Here is a 12,123-nt window from a genome sequence, read left to right as displayed (position 1 = left end):
ATACCTCTAGCTATGCAGCCAAGCATCCTACTTGCTTTCCCTACCGCCTGACTGCAAAACAATAACCTCCAAAACCTTTAATCACCTTCATTGCTCTTCTTTCTGCTTTTTTTCCCCCCAAATTCCTCTTTTTTTAAAAACTAAATCACAGAAACTTGGAGCATGTGCAGAGTGCCCCATTGGTCTACAGTGCATTTTTTCCTGACCTCTGCCACCTCACCCTCCTGCCCTGATCCACCCACCCAGAATACATAGAAACATAGAAGATTGACGGCAGAAAAAGACCTCCTGGTCCATCTAATCTGCCCTTATACTATTTCTTGTATTTTACCTTAGGATGGATCTATGTTTATCCCAGGCATGTTTAAATTCAGTTCCTGTGGATTTACCAACCACGCCTTCTGGAAGTTTGTTCCAAGCATCTACTACTCTTTCAGTCAAATAATATATTCTCACGTTGCTTCTGATCTTTCCCTCAACTGACCTCAGATGGTGCCCCCTTGTTCTTGGGTTCACTTTCCTATTAAAAACACTTTTTAATAGGACCTTATTTAACCCTTTAACATATTTAAATGTTTCGATCATGCCCGCCCCCCTTCCCCTTCTGTCCTCCAGACTATACAGATTAGGTCTTTCCTGATCTTTTATTGTTTTAAAATTAAAAGACAAAACATTTCAAACAAACATAAAAAGACCAAACAATACACATAACATAAAAAGGAGCTACAGTCGCTCCGCTCAAAATAGAAGTCTTCTTGATTCAAAAAAGGAAAAAAAACTTATTATAGTTTAGATCAATTCAGAGAAATATATACATACGTAATATATTCAATGTAATAAATTTTACTGTTTAGCACTTTATTTTAACATTCTTAAGTTTTTTTATTATTCCACCAACTTTAAACCATCTGCCAAGTTTTATAAAATTCTGATGGTTCCTGATTATTTAACCGCCTCGTCATCATATCTAGCTCTGCACATTCCATAATCTTTCTGAAAACCTCTTCATCTTTTGGAATTTCCATTTCTTTCCATCTTTGTCCAAAAATGATCCTAGCAGCTACTAAAAGGTGAGTTATTAAATAATATATTTCTTTTTTATATTTATTATTTGTAATACCTAATAAGAAAAATTCTGGAGTCTTCCTTATTCCTTGGTCTGTAATTTCGTTTAGCCATCTTTCTACCTTATATGCCTTATTTATACCTTATTCCTGATCAGTTTGATGCTTAAGGCCTTCCACCATTTTTGTAGCCCAACTTTGGACCCGTTCAATTTTTGTAGGGGAGGTATGTTGTGTGCATGTTTTTTAAATTATGGGTTTTTAGCTTTCTAATTATTGAATTTGTATTATATATTGTTTTCTGTTGCTGTTGTGAGCTGCCCCGAGTCTGCGGAGAGGGGCGGCATACAAATTTAATAAACAAACAAACAAACAAATAAATAAATATTTTAAAAACATACAACACAAGCATACCATACATAAAACTATATAAGCCTGGGGGAGACGTCTTAATGTTAAGACATTAATAATAATAATAATAATAATAATAATAATAATAATAATAATTTATTGGATTTGTATGCTGCCCCTCTCCGTAGACTCGGGGCGGCTAACAACAATGATAAAAACAACATGTAACAATCCAATAATAAAAACAACTAAAAACCCTTATTATAAAACCAAACATACAATGCATAACTTGTAATGGCCTAGGGGGAAGGAATATCTCAACTCCCCCATGCCTGGCGGTATAAATGAGTCTTGAGTAGTTTAGGAAAGACAGGGAGGGTAAGGGCAGTTCTAATCTCCGGGGGGAGCTGGTTCCAGAGGGCCGGGGCCGCCACAGAGAAGGCTCTTCCCCTGGGTCCCGCCAGACGACATTGCTTAGTCGACGGGACCCGGAGAAGGCCAACTCTGTGCGATCTAACCGGTCGCTGGGATTCGTGTGGCAGAAGGCAGTCTCAGAGATATTCTGGTCCGATGCCATGAAGGTCATAACCAACCCTTTGAATTGTGACCGGAAACTGATCGGCAACCAATGCAAACCGCGGAGTGTTGGTGTTACATGGGAATTTAAACCTGCCCGGGATAAACATATATCCATCATAAGATAAAATACAAGAAATAGCATAAGGGAAGACTAGATAGACCACGAGGTCTTTTTCTGCCTTGTTTCGATGTTTCTAAGTTAAAAAAAAAACGAAAGCTGCTAGACCTCATGAATTTGCCTCCCGCTCTTCACCCCCAGTTCTGTTTTTCCCCCCCTCTCTCTCTCTCTGAAAGCCATAAATAAGAGTCCACAACATTTCCGGTAAATGGGTGCCCGTCTAGAAGAACACCCCCCCTCCAACCCCCCTTCCCTCGGTTTGCTGGAAGGCGAAGAATACTGGCTTCGTGTCGCAACCCAGCTCCGCGAAACCAGCAATAAGGAAGGAAGCGACTGGCGAAGCTTGATTCCCGTGGCGCGATGAGAAAGCGGAAAGGGAGGGAGGGGGCTGGAGGAGGAGGATGCAGCTACTGTGCGGCTGCACAAAACCGCCCCCCCACCCCAAATTCACAATTTCCTGTGCTTGCCAACTCCTGAAAACAGGAGCAGCAGCCAAGGGAGGGGGGGGGTATTTGAGGCTGGGGGGGGGTGCAGAGTCAATGCACCAGTGTGAATTTGAGGTCAACAAAACTCCCCCAATCTAAAGAAATTATATCCTGGCCCCTGAAAATTGACTCTGGATTTTTTTTAATATTCCGGTATAAGATTAACAAGGGAATAGAGAATAAACAGACTTGGAAGGGACCTTGTAAGGTCATCTAGTCCAGTGGTTTTCAACCCTTTTTGAGCCGCGGCACATTTTTTACATTTATGAAACCCTGGGGCACACTGAGCCGGGGGGGGGGGGGGCTAAAAAAAGTTTGGACATAAAAATTATCTCTCTCTCTCTCTTCCTCTCCTTCGCTTTATTTCCTTCTCCCTCCCTCTTTAACTCCCTTCCTTCCTCTTTCTCTCTCTCTCCATCTCTTTCTTTCTCTTCCTTCCTTCCTCTCTTTTTGCTCTCTTTCTCTCTCCCTCCCTACCTCCCTCTATGTCTTTCTCTCTCTCCTTCCCTCTCTTTCTCTCTCTATTGCTTTCTTTCTCTCTCTTTCTCTCTCCCTCTTTCTCTCTTTCTTTGTCTTGTTCTTTCTCTCTCTCTTGCTTTCTTTCTCTCTTGTTCTCTCTCTCGCTCTTTCTCTCTCTTCCTTTCTCTCTCTTGTTTTCTTTCTCTCTGAGCTTCGCGGCACGCCTGACCATGTCTCGCGGCACACTGGTTGAAAAACACTGATCTAGTCCACCCTGCCTGCCCAAGCAGACAAACCCTACTGAAATGTAAAATAAGGCACTTGGGGAAAAGGAATCCCCAATCGGAGTATTGTATTGGCCGTTCTGTGTTAGCAAAAACTTCAGAAGAGAAGGATTTAGGGGTAGGGATTTCCGACAGTCTCAAAAAGGGTGAACAGGCGGTAGGGAAAGCAAGTAGAAGGCTTGGCCGCATAGCTAGAGGTATAACAAGCAGGAAGAGGGAGATTGTGATCCCACTGTATAGAGCGCTGGTGAGACCCCATTTGGAATAATACTGTGTTCAGTCCTGGAGACCTCACCTACACAAAGATTTGGATAAAATTGAACGGGTCCAAAGACGGGCTACAAAAATGGTGGAAGCTCTTAAGCATAAATCTTACCGGGAAAGACTTCATGAACTCCATCTGTATAGTCTGGAGGATAGAAGGGAAAGGAGGGACATGATCGAAACATTTAAATGTGTTAAAAGGTTAAATAAGGTTCAGGAGGGAAGTGTTTTTAACAGGAGTGAACAGGAGAACAAGGGGGCACCATCTGAGGTCAGTTGGGGGAAAGATCAGAAGCAAGGTAAAAAAATATTATTTGACTGAAAGAGTAGTAGATGCTTGGAACAAACTTCCTGCAGACGTTAGTAAATCCCCAGGAACTGAATTTAAACATGCCTGGGATAAACATAGATGCATCCTAAGATAAAATACAGGAAATAATATAAGGGCAGACTAGATGGACCATGAGGTCTTTTTCTGCCGTCAGTCTTCTATGTTTCTATGTTTCTAAGAAATGATATGTCTGATTCGGTGGCTCAGTAACTAAGACAATGAGCTTGTTGATCAGAAAGACGGGCAGTTTGGCAATTCGAATCCCTAGTATAGTTCTAGGGGGTTGGACTAGATGACCTCCATGGTCCGTTTTAACTCTGTTAATAATGTTATTAATACTGTTTTATAATGTCAGACTTGGAATATTACATCCAGTTTTGGTCGCTGCGCTATAAATAAAGACGTCGGGACTCTGGAAAGATTGTAGAGAGCAGCAAAGAGGATTGGGGGACTGGAGGATAAAATACATGAAGAACGGTTGCAGGGATTGGGTCTGGTTTAATAAAAAGAAGGGGTTGGAGTGACATGATAGCATCCTCCAATATTTGAGGGGATGCCACAAACAAGAGGGAGTCAATCTATTCTCCAAAGCACCAGGAGACAGGACAAGAAGCAACGGATGGAAATTGATCAAGGAGAGAAGAAACGTGGAATTAAAGAGAAATTTCCTGACAGTGGGAACGATTAACCGGTGGTACAGCCTGCCACTGGAAGTTGCGGGTGCTTCATTACTGGAAGTTTTTAAGAAGAGATTGGACAACCATTTGTCTGAAATGGTATACGTCTATGATCCTATCACTCACACCCTCATCACCCCGAGGCTCGACTACTGTAACGCTCTCTACATGGGGCTACCTTTGAAAAGTGTTTGGAAACTTCAGATCGTGCAGAATGCAGCTGCGAGAGCAATCATGGGCTTCCCTAAATATGCCCATGTCACACCAACACTCCGCAGTCTGCATTGGTTGCCGATCAGTTTCCGGTCACAATTCCAAGTGTTGGTTATGACCTATAAAGCTCTTCATGGCACGGGACCAGATTATCTCCAGGTCCGCCTTCTGCCGCACGAATCCCAGCGACCAGTTAGGTCCCACAGAGTTGGCCTTCTCCAGGTACCGTCAACTAAACAATGTTGTTTGGCAGGACCCAGGGGAAGAGCCTTCTCTGTGGCGGCCCCGGCCCTGTGGAACCAACTCCCCCCAGAGATCAGAATTGCCCCCACCCTCCTCGCCTTTCGTAAGCTCCTTAAAACCCACCTCTGCCGTAAGACATGGGGGAACTGAGATATTCTTTCCCCCTAGGCCTCTACAATTTATGCATGGCATATCTATATGTATGTCTGGTTTTATAATAAGGGTTTTTTAGTTGTTTTAGTATTGGATTGTCACATGCTGTTTTTTATCACTGTTGTTAGCCGCCCCGAGTCCACGGAGAGGGGTGGCATACAAATCCAATAAATAAATATGTAAGTAGGTAAGTAGGTAGGTAGGTAAGTAAGTAAGTAAGTAAGTAAGTAAGTAAATAAATAAGTAAATAAGTAAATAAGTAAATAAATAATCATTTTTCACACTTATAACTACTGCAGCATCCTCTTGGTCAGCTGATCAAAATTCTGATTCTTGAATATTTATGACGGTTGTCGGGTCCCAAGACTGGGCGGGTGTCATATGATCCGCTTTTGCGACCTTCGGACAAGCCAAGTCCATGGAGGAGGCCGAATTCACAAACACGGACCTATTACTCGTCGCAGTGATTCACTTAACAACAGTGTCAAGGTAGGTTGTAAAACGTGTCAAAATTCACTCCACCCGACGAGAAAAAAATTGAGGGTTCGGTGGGGGGCTAAAAATTGCTGCCTCTAAGAGATAAATCCACCTGCTATAAATTAAATTTTAAATTCAGGCTTTTCTAACCCGCCGATTGCCTGAAAAACAAACCTTTTGCCTGCCCCGTTTTTTATTTTTTTTAAACTTCTGATAAACAGGCCAGGCAGGTTTTTCTGCCATCCTTTTAAAACCTGCAGGATCGGAAGTGGAGGAGGAAAGAAAAAAATCTGATTGTTTACCAACCACGGAAACTGAAATATGTAGCCGTCTCTGCCCTCTGAAGAGAGTGGCTTGTTCGTTGGCTGTAAGATATCCCTCGATTTACAATGATTCATTTAGCGACCGTTCAAAGTTACTCCGGCACTGAAACAGTGACTTACAACTGGTCCTCAGATTTACAACCGTTGCAGACTTACAACGGTCACATGATCTCTACATGGGGCTACCTTTGAAAAGTGTTTGGAAACTTCAGATCGTGCAGAATGCAGCTGCAAGAGCAATCATGGGCTTCCCTAGGTATGCCCACATTACACCAACACTCCGCAGTCTGCATTGGTTGCCGATCAGTTTCCGGTCACAATTCAAAGTGTTGGTCATCACCTATAAAGCCCTTCATGGCCCCGGACCAGGGTATCTACGAGACCGCCTTCTGCCACACGAATCGTGCAGAATGCAGCTGCGAGAGCTATCATGGGTTTTCCTAAATTTGCGCATGTTACTCCAACACTCTGCAGTCTCATTGGTTGCCGATCGGTTTCCGGTCACAATTCAAAGTGTTGGTTATGACCTATAAAGCCCTTTGTGGCATCAGACCAGAATATCTCCGGGACCGCCTTCTGCCACACGAATCCCAGCGACCGGTTAGGTCCCACAGAGTTGGTCTCCTCCGGGTCCCGTCAACTAAACAATGTCGTTTGGCAGGACCCAGGGGAAGAGCCTTCTCTGTGGCGGCCCTGGCCCTCTGGAACCAGCTCCCCCCGGAGATTAGAACTGTTATATTAGATTAGAACTGTTACTATTAGACACATATAGATAGAATTGTCGGCTATCAATAAAATTAACTGCCTTGGAAATGGCCCTGGGTTGGGCCAAGAGGCAAATAAGGAGCTGTGATGTTCCTTCGATACACCAGGGTGATTCGACACAAAAATATGTAACCCTTCCCTGGTGCAGAGCTGAAGGGATTGGATACTGTAACCTAGAGGATAATTCTCTGCCTTACAAGGCAAAGGTTGCAGGTTCAAGTCCCAGTGGGTATGGCTAGCTGATGAGGCCAAAATAAGGCCGAAATAGATCTATCCTAGTCTCCCTTAATTTTCAAATTCAGCAAAAAAACAAAACAAAAAAAACCCATTTTATATATATATATATATATATATATATATATATATATATATATATATATATATATATTTTTGTTTAAATAAAAGGGATGATACCTCGCGCCTGCCAGAGATTTGGAAACCAGCCTTAAACAAAATAAACACTTCATTATAATCAATATGTCAATCCTTTAATTATTATGATTTTAGAATTTTATATTTGGAAATCAGACTTAAACAAAACACTTCATAATCTTCATGCCATTCCTTCTATAACCATGATTACACCAACCAATCAGATCACGGAAGCATAGTCACCCAATCTATTTGCTACATTCAAAGCAAATCTCCACCCCCACACTACATGCTAAGAAGAAATGTCAGTTGCTAATATTCATTTGCAAAAACACAAAGATTGGAACTCCAGCCTGATGATGGTGAATGTGATTTCACCGAAACGTCGCATAGACATGCAAAACATTACACAGGGCAAAACCCGAACTCAGAACAATCTACATATATATATATATATATATATATATATATATATATATATATATATATACATACACACACACACACACACACACACACACACACACACATATATTTGTTTTCGTAAATTTTCACGGGTATATGTATGTAGATTATTCTGAGTTCGGGTTTTGCCCTGTGTAATATTTTGCATGTCTATGCGACGTTTCGGTGAAATCACATTCACCATCATCAGGCTGAAGTTCCAAGCTTCGTGTTGTTGTAAAATGGAATATATATATATTTACAGCAACACGAAGCTTAAAACTTCAGCCTGATGATGGTGAATGTGATTTCACCGAAACGTCGCATAGACACTCAAAATATTACACGGGGCAAAACCCGAACTCAGAACAATCTACATATATATATATATATATATACACAAATATATATATATATACACACACACACATACATACATACATACATTATTACATGTTTTTACTGAATTTTTAATTCAGCAAAAACAATCTACATTATATATACTGTATATAATATAGATTGTTGTGAGATCGGGTTTTTCCCCATGTAATATTTTGACTGTCTTTGCCATGATTCAGCGAAATCACATTTGCCCTCATCAGGCTGAAGTTATTGGCTTTGTGCTGCTTTGAATATTCAAATATTCAAAGCAGCACGAAGCCAATAACTTCAGCCTGATGATGGCGAATGTGATTTCCTCCGAAACATCGCAAAGACACTCAAAATATTACACAGGGAAAAACCCGAACTCACAACAGCCTACATACATATACCCGTGAAAATCTACTATAGCCCTAGAGGTTAATTCTCTGCCTTACAAGGCAAAGGCTGCAAGTCCAAATCCCAGTGAGGGTATGGCGAGTTGATGAGGCCAGAACAAGGCCGAAATAGATCTACCCTAGTCTACTTTAATTTTCAAATTCAGCAAAAACATGTGACATATACATACATACATACGTATATATTATGGATGGGAGTGTTGGACTCAAACTGATTCAAATTCAAGCCCTCGGCAACCGTCACGTACATGTATAAACCTCGACTTGTAACAGTTTGCTGAATGAACGTTCCAAGTTATGACGACACTAAAAAAATGTGAGTTGGGACCGTTTTCACACTTAGCAACCGTTTGCAACATCCCCATGGTCACGATTCAGATGCTTGGCCATTGATTCATACTTACGACCCTTGAAGGGTCCCTGGGATCATGCAATTCCCCTTTTACGACCTTCCAACAAGTTCCGGATTCACTTAAAACAACGGCAACGATTCGCTTAACAACTGCGGCACAAAAGGTCGTAAAATGAGGCCAAGCTCACTTAACAAACGCTTCCCTCAAGCGACGGAAATTTTGGGATCAATTTTACGACGGACGTGGGATTCGGGGGCTCAACGGGAGCAACATCTTCCCAGCAGTCCTCCGACAAGCAAAGTTAATGGGAGAAGTCAGGTGTGGTGTGGTTCACTTAACAACCACAGTCCTTTGCTAAACACGTGGCAAGAAAAGGGCGTAAAATGAGGCGCAACTCCCATAACAACCGTCCTGCTTAGCAACAGAAGTTGTGCTCGTAGTTGTGTAAATTGAGGACCTACCTGTGGTCTTGTTTCCAAATGTGGAAATAGGTTTTCCTCGAACTGTTTTTTAATATATGGAGTCCTCGACTTACGACTGCAATTGAGGTGATTGAAGTTTACACTGCTAAGCAGGACGGTTATTAAGTGAGTTTTGCTCCATTTTACGACCTTTGTTAAACAAATCAGTGCATTTCTTCAGTTAACCACGTGGTTGTTAAGTGAATCTGGCTACCCCGTTGACAGAAAGTCACAAAAAGAGGATCACGTACACTGCAACCGTCGTAAATATGAGTCAGCCACTAAAGCGCCCAAATTTTGAGCACGTGACCACGGGGATGCTGTGGCTGTCGTGTCAACAATGGTCATAAGTCACTTTTTACAGCACCATTGTAACTTTAGACAGTCACTAAACGAAAGGTTGTAAGTTGAGAACTTCGTGTCACCTGCATTTTGCCATGTATTTATTCCTTGTCTCGTGCAAAGCCAGTTAGAATCGCAATTAAAATTAGAAATTTGCAAGCCAATCCTTTTACTTAACATTTCCGCCTCCTATGTCTAAACATGCCTCTTTTTAGGTTTTGGATCTGGGTTCAAATTCCGCTTTTGAGACAGGATTGGTCACAACTGGGTGAGATCATCCAAGGGCATGGGGTGAGGTATCATCAGTACGCTGATGATACCCAGCTTTACATCTCCACCCCATGTCCAGTCAGTGAAGCAGTGGAAGTGATGTGCCGGTGCCTGGAGGCTGTTGGGGCCTGGATGGGTGTCAACAGACTCAAACTCAACCCAGACAAGACAGAGTGGCTGTGGGTTTTGCCTCCCAAGGACAATTCCATCTGTCCATCCATAACCCTGGGGGGGGATTATTGACCCCCTCAGAGAGGGTCCGCAACTTGGGCGTCTTCCTCGATCCACAGCTCACAATAGAGAACCATCTTTCAGCTGTGGCGAGGGGGGCGTTTGCCCAGGTTCGCCTGGTGCACCAGTTGCGACCCTACTTGGACCGGGAGTCACTGCTCACAGTCACTCATGCCCTCATCACCTCGAGGCTCGACTACTGTAACGCTCTCTACATGGGGCTACCTTTGAAAACTGTTCGGAAACTTCAGATCGTGCAGAATGCAGCTGCGAGAGCAATCATGGGCTTCCCAAAGTATGCCCATGTTACACCAACACTCCGCAGTCTGCATTGGTTGCCGATCAGTTTCCGGTCACAATTCAAAGTGTTGATTATGACCTATAAAGACCTTCATGGCACTGGACCAGAATATCTCCGGGACCGCCTTCTGCCGCACGAATCCCAGCGACTGGTTAGGTCCCACAGAGTTAGCTTCTCCGGGTCCCGTCGACTAAGCAATGTCGTTTGGTGGGACCCAGGGGAAGAGCCTTCTCTGTGGCGGCCCCGACCCTCTGGAACCAGAGTTGCCCCCACCCTCCTTGCCTTTCACAAGCTCCTTAAAACCCACCTCTGTCGTCAGGCATGGGGGAATTGAGATATTCCCTCCCCCTAGGCTTATAGAATTTATACATGGTATGCTTGTATGTATGAGTGGTTCTTTAAATTGGGGTTTTTTTAGATTGTTTTTAATATTAGATTTGTTTACATTGTCTTTTTATATTGTTGTTAGCCGCCCCGAGTCTTCGGAGAGGGGCGGCATACAAATCTAATAAATACAAATAAATACAAATACAAAGAAGCTGCACGGGAAAAAAAGATCCAATTTCAGGCAAACCATTTCAACACAACTTGCTGTAAGCATCACAAAACAAATAAGAGCACAACTGGGTTGGCCTCCTTCATCCAACTGATCTGCAACTTCTAATAGGTTAGGATGGGGATGATGGGAGCTGTAGTTCAGCACATTATGGGTGGTCATGGCTGGGAGACCGTGCTTCAGAATTAAAACAGGTTAAAATAAATCCGGAGAACATTCACCTCTTAGAATCACAGCGTTTTGAGCCTGGAAGAGAACACCAAAGGTCATCTAGTCCACCCCTTTGCAGAGTACAAGGACCGCCACTAAATTTATTCATGAGAAGTGGTGATTCAACCTCTTCCTTAAAAACCCAGAGATGGAGAACCCATAACCTTCGTGGTTAGACTACGGTATTTACAAGTCATATCCTCAGGAGGTTTCCCCCCCTAATGTATCTTACTATCTGATGGCAAATCCTACCTGGGGTTGGACTAGATGACCTCTGGTACTCTCTCCCACTGCAGTTCCACGATCTCTATAGCTTAGGAAAGTGAGTTCCGTAGCTCAAGAAACGGGTTTTGCATGAAGAAATCCCTCATTTTATTGAGAAGGAAGTCCTTGGCTTACGGATTTCCCCAGATTTCCCTTTGCTAAATAAAGCGGTTGTTTAAGGGACCCTTTCCTTATTTTACAACCTCGGCTGCCACCGTTGTTAAATAAATCACCGCCGTTGTTAAGTTAATCACGCGAATCCCAGCGACCGATAAGGTCCCACAGAGTTGGCCTTCTCCGGGTTCCGTCGACTAAACAATGTCGTTTGGCGGGCCCCAGGGGAAGAGCCTTCTCTGTGGCGGCCCCGGCCCTCTGGAACCAGCTCCCCCCGGAGATTAGAACTGCCCTTACCCTCCTTGTCTTTCCTAAACTACTCAAGACTCATTTATACCGCCAGGCATGGGGGAGTTGAGATATTCCTTCCCCCTAGGCCATTACAAGTTACGCATTGTATGTTTGGTTTTATAATAAGGGTTTTTAGTTGTTTTTATTATTGGATTGTTACATGTTGTTTTTATCATTGTTGTTAGCCGCCCCGAGTCTACGGAGAGGGGCAGCATACAAATCCAATAAATTATTATTATTATTATTATTATTATTATTATTATTATTATTAATGTCTTAACATTAAGACATTAACTTAATGTATTTGGAGAGGGGCAGCATACAAATCTAACATCATATTATTATTATT

The 12,123-nt window shown here is 42.8% G+C and overlaps 1 protein-coding gene across 1 annotated transcript in view; it reads right to left on the bottom strand.

Moving 5' to 3' along the window:
* MAP3K11 (mitogen-activated protein kinase kinase kinase 11) overlaps positions 1 to 12,123 on the bottom strand; it is a 45,545-nt gene that overhangs the window by 29,011 nt on the left and 4,411 nt on the right. The gene's annotated exons all lie outside the window — the stretch shown is intronic.

This window comes from Erythrolamprus reginae, chromosome 13, assembly GCF_031021105.1.
Source record: "Erythrolamprus reginae isolate rEryReg1 chromosome 13, rEryReg1.hap1, whole genome shotgun sequence".
Classification (NCBI taxonomy): Eukaryota; Metazoa; Chordata; class Lepidosauria; order Squamata; family Dipsadidae; genus Erythrolamprus; species Erythrolamprus reginae.
This window is presented reverse-complemented; position numbering and strand designations above follow the sequence as displayed.